Below are 21,154 nucleotides of genomic sequence, written 5' to 3'. Positions count from 1 at the left end.
ATCATTCATCATCACCTAAATTTATTATCATTATCATCACCACCACTAAACTTTGTTGAGCACTAAGTATCAAATAGTACAAAGATCTTGGTAGAGATGATTTCATTAAATTGTAACTAGAACAATGTATGGAGAAGCTGAAGTTTAGGGAACACTTACCAAGTGAGGAGCCTGGATTTAAACTAAGGTCTCTATAAAAACCAGGCCTGTAGTTTTAGGGCTCCTGGTTCCTTGTATGAGGTCTGACAATTAAGTTCACGAATTCATACATCACAAGTTCATACCTCATTGCTGAATATCACTATGGTCACCTTTGAAGTACTCCCCTTGGGAAGCTATGCACTGATGCCAGTGTCTAGTCCATCCTTTAAAGCAATTTTGGAACTCTTTCTGGAATGGCCATCAGAGCTGTTGTAGTATTACCCTTGATGTCCTGAATGTCATCAGCATGTTTTCCTTTCAATATTTCCTTCATCTTAGGGTAAAGAAAGAAGTCACTGGGGGCCAGATCAGGTGAGTAGGGAGGGTGTTCCAATACAGTTATTTGTTTACTGGCTAAAAACTCTCACAGACAGTGTCGTGTGAGCTGGTGCACTGTTGTGATGCAAGAGCCATGAATTGTTGGTGAAAGTCAGGCTGTCTAACTTTTTCACACAGCCTTTTTAGCACTTCCAACTAATAAACTTGGTTAACTGTTTGTCCAGTTGTTACAAATTCATAATGAATAATCCCTCTGAAATAAAAAAAGGATAGCAACATGGTTGCAACAAGTTCACAAACTTAATTGTCAAACCTTCAGTATCTCAGAATACCTTGCATTGCACATCAAAGGCTAAATCTAGAAGTGAAAAACAAACAACAAATACACTAACAAATAAACACCAACCAGAATTGACCTAGTTAGTATTTTTCAGAAAAATAATGTTGGCAAAATAACAGTTTTATTTTCTCTTCCATTGTCTTAATGCTTTTTATTCATGTTTAGATAAAATAGTGTTTTCTGACATGTAGTTGAATTTTAGTTAAGATCATTTGTGAAACAACTGGATTTTGTGACTGTAATAAACCTTTATATTGACAACATACATTACTTGGAATCATCATCTTCTGGGAATAATTGGAAACATTGATTGTATCTGTCCAGCTGTGTATTCTTTGACTGCTGCTATTATAATGAAAAAGTGAAAAAACAAAAACAAAAACAAAAAAAACAGTTCTGTGACTCATAAACAGTTGAAGAGCCACAACTAGAGACAGCTCAGATGTATCAACCTCAAATTTCATTTAAAGGAAACATTTAATAAAAATATTTGGTTTGTATTATGTAGCTCATCATGCAGTACCAAGACATTTCAAAGATAATTTTTTTGAGTTGTGAGATTACAAACAACATCTGGAAACAATAAACTTCTGTGACCTGCTTTCTTCTTCTTTTGTGTCTTTTAAAGTTTGGGATGAAATTTCCATACCTGAATGTTTTTAAATGGCTGTTCTTTATCTTTCTCTCCCTTATAAAAAAAAGAGGTCTTATATATCATGTATTAAAATATGGAGAGATTCCTCAAAATAAAAAATAAGAGTAATTTCCATATGCCTCGCCCAGGTTTTGTAGTCAAACAGAAGTGAGATGGACTCTACCTTCTGTTTACTGATAACCTGTTATGTGAGTTGGAAAAGTTATCACCCTACAACTCATTGTGATGATACATAAATATGTAATAATTAGATAGTATGCTTAATATACATAATGTATATTATATAGAGAGCTATATAGATATGTGTGTGTGGGGGGGGTATGTGTGTGTATATTTTAAATAAATGAATTTGCATTAAAAAAAACCACAATTGCTATCAGTTTAATTCCTATTTCCTGCAGAGTATGACAAGTTTCAACTTGTTCAGCACAGTCAGTCGGTGTGAGCTATGGTTGAGAGAAGGTGTGTTTTAAAGTGCACTGCAAATCTTCTTCCATCATGACAATGCTCCGTGTCACATATCACTTCTGGTATATGGAAATTTCTGTCAAATAAAAACATTACAGTGCGTTCTCATCTACCTTATTCACTGGATCTGGCACCGTGTGACTTCTGGCTCTTCCTCAAAGTCAAAATGATTCAGGACAATGAGGCATCCATGACAGTGCAACTAAAGATACTCACCAAAGAGGACTTCCAGAACTGCTTCCGAAAGTGGCAAGAATGATGCGATAAGTGTATTCAAAGCGAGGGGGAGTATTTTGAGGGGAATTAATAGCAATGGGTTTTTTACTATAATATTTTTTTTAGTTTAAAAATTCACCATATTATTTGATAACACTATATACATATAGTGTTATCAAATAATACGGTGAAAGATATATATATATATATATATATATGTATATATATATATATATATATATGAGACAGAGAGAGAGAGAGAGAGAGAGATGCTCTCTATAATATCAAATATATGTGGGAAATATGAGTTGTGCACATATACTGGTGGTGCCAAAAATGTATACACATTTTAAGAGATGTTATCTTAAAATGTATATTCATTTTTTTGCACTCTCTATATAAGCTAGGACCAATGTTATAAACCTCTCCTTTCTAAGAACCATGTATTTCAAATGAGCTTCCCTCTTTTAAATAAATGAATTCATATCAGAAAAAAAGTGCTATCAGTTTAATGCCTATTTCCTGCAGAAATAGTGGCTTTAAAAAAAAAAAATGACAAAAATGAAAGCATTGATACTTAGGAATGCCTGTGGGGAAGATATTTTGGGCAATTCCTGGTAAGCAAATGTCTATTTTGCCAATGGCAAAATGTAATCTACCTCCTAAGTCGATTTGCAGAAGGCAATCATGAGGTCGTAAGTGATTGCATAGCTATTCCTTTAGTCCCCTCAACAGCTGGGGACAGATGGATTGTGGGTTTGGATGATGGAGATTGAGTGGAGATAAATAAAAATGACATATGCAGATATTTGCCAAATACACATCATAGTATGTCCCAAACAATTATTCCCCAAAGCTGGAAATATAATATTTGAGTTGGTTTAGGTCTTTTCTCAACTGTACTGTGCTGTTTAATAATAGGATTGCTTCATAACTCTCTGTAATTACATTATAATTATATATATATATATATATATATATATATATATATATATATATATGTATATATATAATTATGATATCTAGTACAGTATCACATACAATCTTTGACTTTTTTGGGACTCACTGCAGTTCTGTGATGACAATAATTTCATCTCCATTTGAATCACAATGGGAAAAGTTAAAAAGTCATGAAAATAAAAGAGAAGGGGATGGAAAAGGAAAGCGATATAGATGTGTTATGAACATCAGATTACTCTTCACAGTAACTCTGGGGGTAGGATAATTTCCCTTTATTTTCCATAAATGAAAAGTAAAATGAAGCTCAGAGAATTTAGGCATCTTGTCCAGTGTCACATGCAGAAAGACAGTCTGTGGTCATGCTGGGATTTCAATCTGCCTTTACACGTCTTCAGAATTAGCTAATATGTAATGTGTTCCACATGGCACTGATTTCAGGTTGTATTTTAGCCATGACATCAGCTGTGTTTACAATAAACAGCCCCTCATGACCAGTCGCCAAGCAAATGGCCCTTTCTAAAAGGAACTTCCTCATGAATTTTAAGACTCTTTGCTTCAGGGTTATTCTCTCTCCACTTCCATCTCCTAGGGTAATGAGACATTAAAAAGCAAAGAAGAATGTTCTAGCATCTCTTTAAGTCTTGTATCATTATTATTGTTGTTGCTGTTGTTGTTATTTTTATTATTATTTTACAATTTAGATGGCATCTTATTTATGCATTTCCGAAGAAGAACAAAATTCTTGACCTGATTTAGATTCTGGTCCCACCAATAGTGTCTTGATGATGAATTTTGTGAATTTCAAAGCTAAAGGAGATGTTGCCTTCGGGGTATAGTCCACTGAAATTCATGTCTATTCTTTTTAAAAAGAGGATATAACATGTTTAAGAAGTATTTATTCAATAATTCAAATAATGTGAATATCCACATGGTAAAAATCTTTTTTTGTTTGTTTGTTTTTTGAAGCTATAAGAAACATACAAAGAAAAATATTAAGTCAACTTGAGTTTGGACAGCTTGGGAATTGATTTTTAATGAAACATATGACAAAAAGGAATATGCATTCTATTTGGATTTGTTTTCTACTTTTCTTCTACAAAGACACCATTTAATGTTTGTTCACAACAACCATCAGCATCTGTCTTGAGATGAAACAAGGAAAATAAATTGACAGTCGAATGTATCCTTTGCATCTCTGGGGAAGCACATTTTTAATTTACTTTAACTTATTCTACTTAATGTGATAGTTGGAAACTTTTGTCTCATTTGGTCCCCAGAACTCATTGATATGCATCGCTCAGTGAGCTTAATTTTATTACAGATATTATCCAATTGCTTTTTAATCATCCAAGATCATGATGAGCACTGGAGAGGCGATGTTTTAACAGAGACACTGTTAATTAACAGTGAATTAAACAGAGATGGTACTGATTAATAAAGTTGTTTGAGCTTCTTTCTGCAGTCTCATTCTGTTTACATGCTATTTTTGAGATGTGAATGTCATGGCTCAAATCTTGAGATCCAGGCCTTCTATAATTATGCAGCAAAATGGCATCAATTGAAGCTTATTATCACAATATGTGTGACTATTCCCATAGGGCCTGAGAACGAGTTCAATTTGGTGTCAATATCACAGGAAAGGAAATGGTGATAAACAATGCTAGGGTAGAGATTTCTTTTCAAATTACAAAGATTCTTTAAATCCAGCTAAGGAACTTGACTTATTTTGGAAAGGAGAGGTCACATTGAAAGACTGTGATCAAATCATCAGTCTTTTTAAATTTTTACATACAAATCTGTCCACAAAGCCACCTTGGATGTACCAGTTTCTAGTTGCTAATGGAAGATATTCATGTTTGAAAATTATTTTTCTACCCTCCAATACTCACTGCTACCAATTAAAGTGTCACTGGAACACATATGTAAATATGTTAGAAAATAATTTGAAAGTGATAAAATGCGATCCTTATAGGCATAACTAAGTCCAAAAATAAGGAAAATATAAGACTTCTGGATACCACAATTTGTTTGATTATTACATATAATATAACATCTTAATGAATATACAAATTAATACTGCTGGTACCACCCTTGAACAATTAGGTAAATGGATGCTGGACAGAGGAATATAGGTTTCTCACTTTTGGAGTGGAAGCTTAGGTAAATAGAGGGATGAGGTTATAATTATATATATGGTATAGATTAGTGTTAGAAATATCATCATTAGGAACTCATTTTCCATAATATAGAGATGCATATATACAGATATTTAGAGACGTTATTATGTAGATTGGTTATAGAGAACATGCACATATTTCTGCGTTCTGTCAGCTGTGAGGACCTAAAGCAATGAGACCTCAGTTGTCACAAACACATTTGGCACCCAGATCTTGCTTTCTCATACTATTTTCCAATGAAGAGAACCAGGGCTCCCTGGGGAAATGGCTGACTCTAGGACTGGGACAGGAGATACATAAGATGACCATGGAGCTTCTTGAAGTTTGTGCCAGAAAAGAAAGAAATGCTTAAAAAATAAATAAATAAATAAATAAATAAATAAATAAATAAATAAAATAAAGCCTGTGTTGATAGGGTTTTTCAAGTACACAGGAATCAACCAAGGCCCAAGCTGAAACAATTTGAGCAATCAAATACATAATATTTTATTATAATCCAAAGTACAAAATAAACACCATGGGTTTACACTGATATAAATAAATAATTAAATAGATAAATCGGATAGAAGAGACATACCCTGCCCTTTTTAAAAATGGAAATATTGAGGAATATTTGTTGAGGAATATTGGGGAACAGTGTGTTTCTCCAGGGCCCATCAGCTCCAAGTCCTTGTCCTTCAGTCTAGTTGTGGAGGGTGCAGCTCACTGGCCCATGTGGGATTCGAACCCCCAACCCTGTTATTCAGAGCACGCACTCTAATCAACTGAGCTAACCGGCCGCCCCAACCCTGCCTTTATAAGTACAGGCTGCCTACAGTGACTTCCTTCCAGGGGACAGCGCAGGATGGGAGAAAACTTAAGTGCTTCACATAAAGTACCTAAACACTGCCTCAGCCAGGTGATGAAGGTCAGCATCAACAGTCATAAGTCATGCAGCTAGTGTGTACCCTTGGTATGATGTGATGAAAATTGCACTTTATCTCTGTGATTCTCCTCCCCAAAACCCATAACCACAGTCTAATCTTGAGAAAAACATCAGACAAAATCCATTTTAGGAACATCCTAGAAAATACATGATAAACGCTCCTTAGAAACATCAAGGTCATCAAAAACAAGGACAATTTGAGAAACTGTTACAGCCAAGTGGAGCTTAAGGTGACAGGACAACTAAATGTAAGTTGATATCCAGAATGGAACCCTAGAACAGAAAAAAAAAACCAAAAAAAAAAAAACAGACATTAGGTAAAAACTAACAAAACCTGAATAGACTCTGGACTTGAGTTAATAATAATGCGTTGATAATGGTTCATCGATTGTGAGTAATGTATCTTACAATTGGAAATTGTCATAATAGGATAACCTTGGTCTGGGGTATATTTGAAGTCTCTATACTACCTTTTGCAACTTCTCTGGAAATCTAAACATTTTCTAAAATATAATTTTTTTTTTCAACAGTTTTAAAATCCTTGTCAGATAATTCCATGTGTCCTCTTGGTGTTGGTATTTGTTGACTATCTTTTCTTATTCAAGTTGAGATTGTCCTGATTCTTCATTTTGGGGATTATGGTGTGAGACTGAATTTTATTTATCTTCTTTTTTTGAATGTAGTGTACAGGTCCAGCTGGGGTTGGAAGTTTAGCTTCCTGTTCCCATTCAGCGATGCTGGAACCTCCCTAACAAAAGCAGAGTACTTATTTGTGTCACCATGTTGCAGCTAGGTGGAAGCCGGAAATACAGCTGTACATTGGGGCCTGGTGACAGGCGAGGTGGGGAGAGCAGGGTGCCCATGAGCACTGCCTTGTACCACTTCATCAACTCACCACCTGTCATTCCTCAAATGCCAAGGTCGCTCGCCAGTCTGACTTATTTCACCTTACGTATCATATGTGTTTGTTGTGTTGTGACTGGCTTTTTTAATTGTCAGAGGGAGGTTTAGTGAAGAGTGGAGCTATTCCATCCTTGCTGGAACTGGAATTCTCAACATTTTAACTTTAATAATTTATATGGAAAATATGGGAATACCAAAAATATAAATATGCAGTTAATTAATTAGAATATGCTTACTTCCAATGATTGTAGATATACTGGAATTTACTACGCTGAATTAGTTATAATAAAACATTTTCAAATTGTTTGCGCTCCTCCTTTAAAATGATACGATTCAAAAAGCTTCCGTGATAGGCAGCTTCTAAGAAGGCCCTCAATTATCCCCATTACCTGGTATCAATATCCTTGTGTGTAATCTCTTCTCCATGAGTGTAGTCTGAATTTAATAACTTGTTCCTAACAAACAAGATACATTAAAAGGGATGGGATGACACTTCCAAAGAAATTGTGGCTTCCATCTTCTTATCCTCTCTCCAGTCTAGCTCACTTGTTCTGAGAGAAGCCCGCTATCTTGTGAGCAACTCGGAGGGGAGGCTCACATAACGATAAACTGAAATCTCTAACAAACAGCCGTTGAGAGCCTGCACCTGCCCAGAATCACATGAGTGAGACTGGAAGCTAATCCTCCCCCAGCCAATCTTGAGATGACAGCAGCCCCAGCCAACATTTTGAATGCAGTCTTGTGAAAATCCCTGATGCAGAGGCATCCAGCTAAACTGTGCCCAGAATCCATATCCACAGAAACAGAGATAAATGTTTGTTCTTTTAGGCTCTAAGTTTTAGGACAATTTGTTACAGAGTAGCAGATACCCAATACCCAGTGTTCCTTTCTTATTCACTTGCTCTCTTCTCTTGTATGTTGATGACTTTCTGTAGTGTTGTGTTTGAATGACTTTCTCTTCGTTTCTTGTATATCGTAGATTTTTGGTTTGTGGTTACCGTGTGCTTCCTATATATAAAGATATGCTTATAGCAGTCTATTTTAAGTTGATGTTTACTTAAGTTCAAACACAGTCTAAAATCACTAACATTTTTACTCATGCCCTCCATGGTTATTTTTGTTATCATTTTTTACTTATTTTTTTTGTGTGTGTGTATGTCCCTTAATTTACTGTTATAATTACACGTTGTCTTCCTACGTTTGGCTTTTAACCTTCTTACTAGCTTTTGTGCTTGTTGAGCCACTGCTTTTATTATGTTTGCCTTTGTCAGTGAGAATTATCATTTTTTATATTTTCTTATTCATATTATTTATTTTCCTTCTTTTTCTTAAAGAACTCCCTTTAACATTTCTTGCAATACTGGTTTGAACCCTTTTAGCTTTTTCTTGTCTGGAAAGCTTTTCATCTCTTCTTCAATTCTAAATGATAACTTTGCTGGGTCGAGTAATCTTGGTTGTAGTTCCCAGCTTTTGATCACTTTGAATATTTCATGCCAATCCCTTCTGGTCTGCAAAGTTTCTTTTGAGAAATCAGATGACAGTCTTATGTAAGCTCCCTTATAGATAACAAACTGCTTTTCTCTTGCTACTTTCAAAATTCTCTCTTTGTCTTTAAGCTTTGGAATTTTAATTATGATGTGTCTTGATGTGGGACTCTGGGTTCATCTTTTTTGAAACTCTGCACTTCCGGGAGTTTAGTGTCTATTTCTTTCACCAAGTTAAGGACATTTTCAGTAATTATTTTTTCAAATAAGTTTTTAATCCCTTGCTCTCTCTCCCCTCTTCTTCTGGTACCCCTGTGATGTGAATGTTGTTTTACTTGATTTTGTTCCAGAGGTCTCTTAAACTATCCCCATTTTTTTAAAACAATCTTTTTTTTTTTTTTTTTTGCTGTATCAGTTTGGTGTTTTCTACTACCTTGTCTCCCAAATCACTGATTTGATCTGCTGCTTCATCTAATCTCCTGTTGATTCCATCTAATGTATTCTTCATTTCAGGTATTGTATTCTTCATTTCTGACTGTATCATTTTTATGCTTTCTATCTCCTTATTTATGCTTCCTATCTCTTTGATGAAATTCTCCCTGAGATTGTTGAGCATCCTTATAACCAGTGTTTTGAACTCTGTGTCTGGTAGATTGCTGACTTCCATTTTGTTTAGTTCTTTTCTATAGTTTTGTCTTGTTCTTTCATTTTAAATATGTTTCTTTGTCTCCTCATTGTGGTTGCCTCTGTGTGTTTACATATTAGCTAGATCTGCTACACCTCCCAGTGATGGCAGAGTGACCGTATGTAGTAGGTGTCCTGTGGGGCCCAGTGGAACAATATCCCTGTTCACCTGAGCCAGTTTCCCTAAGGTGTCCCCTGTGTGGTTTGTGTGTAGTCTCCTGTTGTAGTTGAGCCTCCATTGCTGTTGGCATGTCCATGGGTGGGATTGACGTTCAGGCAGCTGGCTGTGAGGACTAGCCATGACTACAGTGATCAATATGCTGTGTGGGGGTGACCACACAGAATGAGGTTCACTTTAACAAGGTTATGGTACCTGCCAGGTCTACCTTTTTGGTGTGTTGTTTGCAAAGTTAATTTGGTGGTGCTCTGGTGTGGTTTGAAACTGGCCACTAGGTGTGTTGGTTCCAGGGCCTCTTCAGCTCAACTCTAGTGCAGGCTAAGGTCAGCCACTGCCTGTGTCACCTGAAAGGAGCTACAAAGTTATTCTCACTTGGTAGCTTCCTGTGCTGGTCTTGAAGGTGCCTGATACTGGTTGTATTATGAACTGAGTCTGGCTGCCACTAGTGCTGGGCTGGATGCCATTTAGCAAGAGGTACAGAGCATACTGAGGGCAGAGGCTACTTGTTTGGGTTTGTGGACCTTTGAAAGATTTTAGGAAATTCCATAGCATGGATCCAAGCTGGTCACTTGTGTGGATTAGCCTCTGAAAGAGGTTCGGGCCAGTCACATGAATTGGGAGGGACAAAGTATTAGAAAATCACCAAGGGATGAAGGTAGTGTTAGCCAAGTTGATGGAGAAACAGATCTGGTGCCTGCCTGCACCTGATTTGGCACCTGCCTGCCTACAGCTAGGTGGGGGGATGGCTCAACAAAGGAGCAATGGAAACTGACGGCACTTTAGTCCTGAGAGAACTGCTCCTCCAGTCCTCACCATGAAGCCAGACAATTCAGTTCCTCCCATATATCCTTCGCACTTTTCGAGCTGCTGTCCATTCTCTGGAGCTTAGGTGTGGTGTTTGTTCCTTTAAGAGGAATGCCTGGGACTCCAGCAGCCCTCCATCTCACCTGAATGGAATCCCCACTGATTTTCACAGCCAGGATTTTGGGGACTCTTCTTCCTGGCACTGATCCTCCAGGTTGGGGGATTGGTGTGGGGCTGGGATGCCTTGTTCCTCATTGGGGACCTTCGTAATGGAGATGTCCCTCCCTATTCTTAACTACCACACACGAGTGGGACACGCCCTTTTTCCTGTGCCCCTCCTACCAGTCTCCACATGGCTCCTTCTTTATTTCCTTAGTAATAGCAGTTTTGTTAGTCTTTAGGAAGTTCTCAAGAATGGTTGTTCCATAATTTAATTTTAATTTTGATGTGGTCTTGGGAGGAGGTGAGCACAATGTTTACCTACTGTGCCATCCTGACTGGATGTTCTGATTCATGTTTTCTAAATTCCTCCATTCATGTATGAAATTTAGTTTCCATAACTCTCATACTTTCAATGAATTTCTGATATCATGTTGCATTATAAGAGTATCTCACTTATTTTTTTATATAATTGTCAATGAGATTGAAAATAATTTAGATATATGTATTGGATATGTCCCTTACTCTTTTACAAATGAATTATTTATAGTCTTTCCTCAGTTTTTAAGAGTTTTCTTTTTCCTATTCTAAAGAGATTTTTATATGTTACATAACTCTTTTTTTGTTATGAAAATACTTTAAAAAAACACACCAACCTTTTTTATAACACTAGTTTTAATGCAGGCTGGCAGGAATTAAGAAAAACGGGCTTTTTACATAATTAAGATGAATATAGTAGGACAAATTTTGTATTTGATGGGTGGTCAAAGTAACTTGGGAATAATTTATTGTTCTCATTATTTTGTTGCTTTCATGAGTCATTTACCTTTCAAAGCTGACTTCAACTGTCTCATATCAGCTATTCTAGTACTCAGCCCTCAGCCATAACAATCAGATCCTTTACTCAGTGAAAATGTCATATATGCTGAGCTGTCCGGATAAATTAAGAAATGTCAAATAAATACTTATCAGAGGCTTGTTACATGGTAAGTATAAAATTTTTGTTTATTTTCGTTACCAGAATATTGTTTTTAGAAAACATTCAACATTATAACTATATTGGAATTATTTTATTACTGTTTTTTTTTTAATTTTTAAAGATGGATAAAACATAGGAAAACAACCAAGATGTGAACAACTACACTTATCACTAAACCAAATCACTACTGACGTTTATCCAAATCATTTTTTTTTTTTTTTTTTTTTTTTGGTGTGTGTGTGGGGGAATGTTGATGAATTACATAATTATTAGCAAAGAAAATTCAAATGTGCTGCCAAATTGTGAGTACAGTTTTGCAAATATTTCTTTGTTTTCTCCAGAGCATTTCTACCATTCTGAAAGTATGTCATTCTTAAAATACTTACAGAGTTTTTATTACGTTTTTGTTTTTGTTTTTGCTATTGTTTTTTTGTTTGTTTGTGTTTTTTGTTTTTTTTTAACAAATGAGAGACAATTTTATAAGGTAAGTAAATATTAGTGCAGTGGTTACTGGTCAGTAGTGAATCTATAAATATTTCATTTTTGTTTAATGTTCATTAAATAAATCAATCAAGACAGAGAATTTCATAGACATTTTCATGTCTTGGATTAGTACTAAGGAATACATACTGGAAATGACTTTCCATTTACTATACTTGATAAAAACGTCACTGTTTCCCAAGATGCTTGTAAGTATGATTTGCTTTATTGGATATAATATGCATTAGAGCAAGTACATTTTCTTCTATCTTATTCTTAATTTGAATTCTCAATAAATTTTTGATTTGAAGAGTTAGAAACCCTGATTACTACATTATGGTATAATAAAAAGTAACTTATCATTCTTATATAACACTTATTGTAGTTTTTCAAAATATAGAAGAAAATTCAAATGAATACAATGCTTCAAAAGGATAGTTTGAGATTCAGGAACATTAATAAAGCTCTTTCAAAAACTCTATTTTGAAATAGCTGAGTAAGGAAGAAGATATAATTCAGAAAGAGAAAATAGTTCTACTGATTCTTGCCATTAGCAATAGACAATGGGCCAGTTTTTTTTTTTCCATTTGTAGAAAGAAGATAATAACTTGCATTCCCAAAATGATTAGTTCAAAATTCCTGTGTGCATCATAGGAAACTGTAGACATAAAAATACTTTGAAAAGCAAAAAGTGACATATTAATTTGGGCACATGAAAAGATCTCACTTTTGCATAATTTCTGTAGCATTAATTATAATTTCAAAGTTTTTTAAACGGTAAAGTGGGGTATAATAACCATTTGGTTAGCAATATTGGAAATACAAACATTAATTATATTTAATATTTTTGAGAACTGATTGTCTGGCAACATTGTGACTCCTTACTCAATGAGATGCTATATAAGAGTTCTTCTAACTTCAAGATCATAACCATTACCTTGTTTAAAACAATAATATTCAAACCACTATTTCAAATTATAAATAAAAGATAACACAGAAAATTACTCATCAGGTGTACATTGATATTTAATGCCCCCCAATCATGAATAGCTGGTTCTCATTTTCTCCAACTTGCATGGAGTCTAAAACTAGCCTAATCTGTTTGAAGTGGGTTTGGCCAAGCCCAGTAAAGGACAATGAATCTCACCACCACATTTGTACATATCTTCTTGTCAGCCACTGAAGCCAATGAAGTCCTGTAACCTAAGACATTTAACAGCCAACTGTTCTTACCCTGGTCTCTTTCCAAACCACATGTCTTTCTTTGACAGAGTTGTTATTGTTTTATTATTTTTTTATTTCACTAGAGTTGATGCGGTCACCTTCCTTCTAAATAGGAATTTCATTACTTTGCTTGGAAAAGGGCAAGCAAGGATAATCTGAGATTTTTTTGGTACACTTTGAGCCTTAGAGTTGAACCTGGTGAGCCAGAATTAAATACATTAACCCCTGCCTACCTGATTCTCAAAAAGTTGTCTCAATGGATCATATATGACACCTGCCTCCCAGAGCTTAATAACATAAAAGGGAAAGGAGAAAATGGTATAGACTAGTATATATAACCTACTGTAGGTTTAACAACTATTGTAATAAAGATGCAAAGAGAAATGACAGAATGGTCATGGCAAAAATTATTTAAAACAGAGGAAAGATTGTGAAAGATTCTTGATTTGTACTACAACTTGAATTCCAGTTCAAACAAGACTTACATCAGCAGAAATATTAGTAAAACATCTACTTTCAATTTCATTAAGTTTTTAAGCATGATTAAGTTTTTAAGCATGATTAAGTTTAAAAGCATGATATGCATCTATGGATTAATAACTTTTTTCCATATTAGCTAATTAAATGTGAGGATAAATGAGATTGATCTCTAGGTTAGCATTGCATTTTTGTTTGTTTGTTTGGTTTTGGCAGGCAGAACACTAGGGTCCTTTTGACATAAGACTATCAATTTTAAAACAGGGCTAAAGGAAGATAACTCTTTTAACTTTATATGATATGGTCAGAAACTCTAAGGGACTGGAGGCGAGGACCTGTACTAAACTAAAAGGTAGTGGAAATAGAATTAAAATGTCTTCTGTCCCTTCTAAAACTCAGGAAAGAGGGAGTGGAGACTTACGTGTTATGAGTATATCGTGCCTCATTCACCTGAATATACCCAGTTGAATAATAATGTACATGTAATAAAGCTATACTTAAGAGAAATCTTGCAACAAAAACCCAAATAATTAAACAAAGCAAATATTTTTCTTCCATATGTTCATATAGACAGTGTAATATTATAAAGTAGAAATCCCTCACATGCTGATCAGATAAAAAAAGTCTGTTATTTATATTAGGAATACATAACTTTTCAACCACATAGAAACAAAGGATCAGGATTCAGATTATTAGATTCAGAGGATTAGAGTAGTATGGATTCATCTGTTTAAAATATGAATAAAAAGTTGTTTTAAAGTCACAATAAATAGCAAAGAATTAGAATATTGAAAAAGTTGCCTGAATTTACTAACGAGGAATTTAAAACCTTAAAATAGTGTGTGGGCCTTTATACACCTGAGTTAACTAATGCATACACATGCATACACACTGCGTATGCATTTGGATTTGGTCTTTGTGGCTGTTACTGTTTTCTTTTTGGGGATTCATGGCATGTTATTATTATTATTATTATTATTATTATTATTTGTTAACTGATAATGTTTACATGATGTCTTTATTTTTGTGGGGCATTTCTGTGCACATGTTATCAATGAAAATTCTTTCTTTTTTTGTTAGCATATCAGTTTGGTACTGAGCAGGCAGGTAGATTTCTCAAAATATGCATGCTATATGTAACTATTAATATTTTAAAAGAAGACTTCTTCATATCCCAGTATTCATAACCATGTATTTCTCAGTTTGGTGTTAATATGGAAACCAGCATTGTATACGAGTGAACACACACCTATTCACCAAAATAAATCTTGAATAAATGACCTGACTTCAATGACTAATCAATCACACACACACACACACACACACACACACACACACACACACAATTAATGATTCTATAACTAATACACCATGAGGAATCTTTAAATCTTAACAGACTTTCTGTCCTTTAGTCATAAATATGAGAATACAAGAAAACATAACCTATTACTGTCACTAGCTTTATCCTCTGGTTAGTTTGGATATATTCTTTTTTGAGGTCTGGATTTTCATAAAATGGACATGCTATGCAACATTAGTTGATTCTCTAAAGTGCTTTTTGTATAATTATATTTAAGAAGGGCTTTTCAATACAATTTTCTCTTAATTGTCACAACAATGTCAAATAAAATAGGTTCAGGTGCAAATATGATAATTAATTTCTTCAATTATTTAGCACCATCACCCAAAGAAGCAGGCCCTTACCCCCCAAAAAAATGATATAAGAACTACGTGGTCTAAAAATTTAATGCTTTAATAATCTCTATATTTAAAAGTTCATCCACATCAATCATTTTACTTTTACTTTAATATTTATTTAACATTTAAAGCAATTCTACCATTTATAATGAAAAGTATATTTGTGGTTCTCATTTGACACGTAAAATAGAGTTTCAGAGATGAAGTAAGTGCTGAGCAAAGTTTGGGCTTTACACACGTCTTTCCCTTTTGTCTGCTGAGGGGTCATGGAACTGTGATCTCATGACAACTATCACATGAAAACTCAATTTGTTAATTCATTTAGCTCAAGAGTGAGTAACATGAAAGGAAATACCTTCGTCTATGCTTTTGCTATAGTAAATGTAGGTTCCATTTGGTGATGATGTATTAATTAACTACGACTCAACTTGAGAAACATTTAGATTGTCCTTGCCTTTATTTGTATTTGTGATTATGGGGATATGATGATTTTTCTCTGTATCAGTATTATGTTTGTAAGAACTCTTGCTTTTACTAGTTATGTCACCTCCTCAGGCTTTCTTGGTGCACAGATCTCCCATTTGAATTTGTTGCTCTTTTTTTCCCGTCCTTATTTTTTTAAAAACTGTTTAATGAAACGTTTTTAGATAATAGTATATTAACATGCAATTGTAATTATAAGAAATAGTACAGAGAGACCCCTTGTATCCCTTACATAGCTTCCCCCACTGTCCCCATCTTACAAAACTATAGTATAATATCGTGACCATAGTATCACCTTTGATATATCCAAACTATGGAACATTTACATCAACAAAAATATATTTTATGTTGTTTCTTTGCAGACAAACCTACTACTGCCCCCTACTCCTCCTTTTTAATCATGGGAATCACTAATCAGTTCTCCATTTCTATGATCTTTGTCATTTCAGAATGTTATATAAATGAAACCATGCAATATGTAGCCATTTGATTTTGGTTTGTCTCACTCAAAATAATTTTCAGTTTATCAGACTCTTGTGCATATCAATAGTTTATCCTTTTTGGTTGCTGAATAGTATTCCATGATATGAATGTACCAGAAACAGATGATCTGGATAGCGTTAAATTTATTAAAACAATTGAAACTGCAGGGAAAAAATGCATAAAAAAATCTCAAGATATTCAACATTATACTTACAGAGATGTATAAAACCAATGGCAGAGAAAAGAGGCTAGAAACAGATCAACACTTAGGTGATTGTGACAATGTTCCACTGCAGTTAGGTGGGCAAATATTCTATTTTTTAAAAATAGTTCTGTGAAGAAGAAAAAAAATGAATCCTTACTTTACAACATGCACAAACATCCTTTCCAGAGGAACTGAAGATCTACATGTGAATTAAAGGTTGAAAAATAAAATTCTCAGACGTAAACAGGAAGCTATCTCCATGACCATGGGTTAAAGTTTTTTCAAAAAGACACTATGAAGGGGAAAAAAGTAGATGTTAACTTTATTAAAATTAAGAACAAATGATTTTTGCAAAAATGTAATTAAGACTGTAAAAAGCAAAACAACAGACTGGCAAGCCACATGTTATTTAACTACATATATTTGCATGTACTCATATATAGAAAATAAATGTATCTGTGATAATTATTTTAACAATATTTCGTACATAGAATATATAAATAACTTATATTACCAAAAAAAAACCAGACAACCAAATTAAAAATGAGTAAAAGGGCTTCACCTTCTTCAAAAAAAGAGAATCAAAATAAGTAAATGCATAAAAAGGTGTTGGATCTCCTTAGTTATCAGGGAGATGCAAGGCAAACTTGAAGGAGGTGTCACGGGTACAACTGCCCAAATGGCCAAAAGTAAAAGACAAAAATAACAAGTTGGAGCAAGCACAGCTCTCATGCAGCTATGGTGGGAGGGCACATTGTTCAGAATTCTGTGGAAATCTATTTGGCAGGACCTTCTGTGATTGAGCAATTCCACTCTATGTGTATCCCAGCAGAAATGGGTACATGTGTATGTCAAACGGCATGTACAAGAATAATAGCACTATTCACAATACCCCTAAACCTTGGAACTACCTAAATATGCATAAACAATGGAATACATCAGTTATTCCACAATCATATATATGATTGCAAAGAATATGAAATAAATTACTACAAAAAACAAAACAAAAAAAGTAAGTGAATCTTACAAACATGGTGTTGAAAAAAAAGCTAGAATAAAAGATTGTATACTATATATATATGTATACACATACATATACATATATATAAACTAAGAAAAAGCAAAATTAATCTCTGGGAATAAAAATCAACAATGTTAATTATAGTTAATATTAGCATGGGTAATGATTAGGAGAAGGAACTGAGGACACTGGTTTTCTATTTCGACATTCATAAATATTTTAGCTCAGACATTTCTTTAAGTTTCTTGAAAATATTTTTCTGCTACTTTCTTAATTTCTATGATGCTCCTGCAAAATCTGCTCCTATTTTGTTTTCATTCTCTCATATGTAGCATGTTCTTTGTGTGTGTGTGGGGGAGATGGTGTCCCAAACACATATTTAAAAAATATCTGTAAAGTCTATTAATTCTACAAAGATGTATCGTGTAGTTGACCAGTCCATTTTCTCAGGTAAATTGTGAACCATTTAATATGTAGATCTTCACCCTCCCTCTATTTCCAGAGTTTATTTTGATATCATAATTTTAAATAATAGTTCTATATGTATATTAACTTGATATTCTTCCCTAGGTATTTTTCTTTTAGTGTGTGTGTGTGTGTGTGTGTGTATGTGTGTGTGCACCTATTTTCTCTCTTTTACTTTCTCTTCAATCTTTATTATTTCTTTTATGGTTTTGTTTTTAAATCTTTAGATGTTTTCATTTATCCTCTTAATCTCAATTTACACTTTCAGTCAAACCTACTCTTTCTTTACCATCTTGTAATTCAGACGTCATGTCTCAGACAACTTAGTCCTTTCCTTCAATTTTTCTTAGTTCCATCAGATTTTATTTTCTACTTTCCTTCTCTATGTTTACTTGTATTCTGAGTTTTTGAATTTCTAAATTTAGATGTTCTTTAATATCTTCCATTGGCTATTTAACAACATTTAATTCCTGATTTATTAGTCTTTGTCTGTTTTGTGGTTGATACTTAGGGGTAATATTTTCATTAGTGAAAAATTTGATACTGTTCCCTTTTTTGTTCTCCTTAGCAAGGGCAATTTATGGATTTTGTCTTTTTATGTTTGCTTTCATAAGTGTTTGGAATTTCCTGAAATAGTAACATCTGATGGGAATTGGTAAAAATATGATTTGGCTTATTATTTTCTTAGCCAAAATCCATATACTTTTGTTGTAATGTTGCAACCATTCAGTCCAGTGTATTTATTGAGTTCCTTTTTTTTTTTTTTTTTTTTGAGGGATGAGGAGATTTGTGTTTTGTTTAGTTTTTTTCATAAATGAGGGGTTTATATTTGTTTGTTTGCAATTTTTTATAAACCCTTTAATTTCTACCTCTTGGTTTCTTCTTTCCCTTTTCTGCCAAGCCTCTAGACATCATTGTCTCCTTTACATTGCATCCCTTTCCCCCAGAATCTCTGTCTTCCATGAGGGCCTCCCCTATCTCTTACACTTTCTAAGGCTCAGTAGATGGTATTCTGATCCATCAGGTCTCAGAGATGTTTCAGTTATTCTCCCACTGCCAGTGGACTCTGTGTATGAGGTTATCAGAATCAGGGACACCTCCCAGACCCCATCACATGTTCCAATTGTCAGTGTAGTCCTGTCTTTACTTTCTTCTCAGAGGGTTCCAGACCTGGTTCTAGCAATTTCAGAGTTTTATTTACATGTTTTCAAGTGAATTGAAATTTGTAGTATTCTGTGTCTCCTACTTTTGCTCTAGTCATCGGTAATTTGAAGTTTCATTTTCTGTCCTTATGATATGTTTGGTTTGTACAGAATGTGTTTGTAGATTTAGATTTAGGTAAGTGAGGTGGAGTGAGATCTATTAATCCTTTCCTAGTGTCATGAGCTCCTGTACTCTCAGAATGGTCTGTGCTTATTCTCTCATGCAAACAATATCAGTTTGGGCAAGCAATGGAGAGTGTGTTCAGATACCAAAAAAACTTAATTTTGGCATATAACGCATGTAATGATTTGCCACCTACCATCTCTACCTCCTTCCTCCTACAGTGCAGTTCATAGATATGACAAAATGTTATACTTAAACACTCAATCTGTAGTCTCATTTTTCATAACACTGTTCACGTTGTTAATATTTTCATTTATTCTTGGAATTAACTAATAGCACCATTTTTCTAATATTGTGGCATCTGAGGTTTATGATTGATTTGTCAGAAATAATTGCTTAGTAAATTTGTATTTGTTGCACATATTTGTATAACAACTTATATTATTAAATTATGGTCTAAAGTTTTCTTTAATTAGTGTTAAAATTGAGGCAATTACATATAAACACACGCACATACACACACGGTCTGACAAGTACGTTCGTGAACTCATCCTAGAAAAAGTGCTACATACCTCATTGCTGAATATCACTATGGTCACCTTCAAAGTACTCCCCTTGGGAAGTTACACACCCATGCCAGCACCCAGTTTACCCTTCAAAGCAATTTTGGAATTCTTTATCTGGAATGGCCATCAGAGCTGTCGTCGTATTACCGTTGATGTCATGAATGTCATCAAAATGTCTTTTTTTCGGTATAACCTTTATCTTCAGGTAAAGAGAGAAGTCATTGGGGGCCAGATCAGGTGAATAGGGAGGGTTCCAATACAGTTATTTGTTGACTGGCTAAAAACTCGCTCACAAGCAGTGCCCTGTGAAGTGGTGCGTTGTCGTGATGCAAGAGCCATGAATTGTTGACGAAAAGTTCAGGTCGTTTAACTTTGTCATGCAGCCTTTTCAGCACTTCCAAGTTGTAAACTTGGTTAACTGTTTGTCCAGTTAGTACAAATTCATAATGAATAATCCCTCTGATATAAAAAAAGGTTAGCAACATCATTGCAACAAGTTCGCGAACTTAATTGTCAGAACTCGTGTATGATACTTTTTTATGAATTTACCAGAATTTCACAGCTAGTAAAAGGCAGTTAGAATTTGAGCACAAGTCTTCTAGTATCAAAATCCTTTAGTCTAAACAGGTGCAGTGTATTCTCCTGATTAATGAAAAAGAAGCTTCAGAGTTTAAAAATTATTGTAATGTGAAATGAGGCTTATATTAATTTACTAGAAGCAAAATATATTTGTTTTAGTTTTATTGCTATCTTCTGTAAACCCATCCTTTTCACTTTTAAATGGACTTCTTGTTGCCTAAGAACTGTTCTTTCAAAGCCAAAAATAAATTGAAATTTCCTTCAAATCTTAATTGCCTCAGATGTTTAATCTACACATAAGGCCAATAACACTGACACACTTCACAGGGCTGCAATAAGACAAAGTGAATAAAATACAGGTACAGACACAATTGTAAAGCTCTTAGAAACAAAATACAGCTATATGAACGCAAAATGACAATAATAATTATAATTGCTTTTGAATACTAAAATTTCAGAATGCAGGTATTGGTAAAAATACCTCTCCTCTTCGTGAGTTCATAGTCATAATAGAACAGATACTTGTGTTATCTCTGATTGGATGTCCAGAGCCTATCAGAAAGTGGGGGACTATCTTTGTATTATAGTGCACATTTTGTTCAAAGAAAACCAACAGAACTGAGTTTCCAAACACTCAGACTTTACTTACATAATGACATATTTCTATTGTTGCTTCTCTCTTGCCTTTGCTGTTCTAAGATAATATTCAAAACCATTCTTTTGAATAAATAAATT

The sequence above is a fragment of the Rhinolophus sinicus genome, chromosome 17 (assembly GCF_057876585.1).
Source record: "Rhinolophus sinicus isolate RSI-liver-muscle chromosome 17, RSI-T2T, whole genome shotgun sequence".
Lineage (NCBI taxonomy): Eukaryota > Metazoa > Chordata > Mammalia > Chiroptera > Rhinolophidae > Rhinolophus > Rhinolophus sinicus.
The sequence above is the reverse complement of the archived record's forward strand: the minus strand, read 5'-3'. Positions refer to the sequence as shown.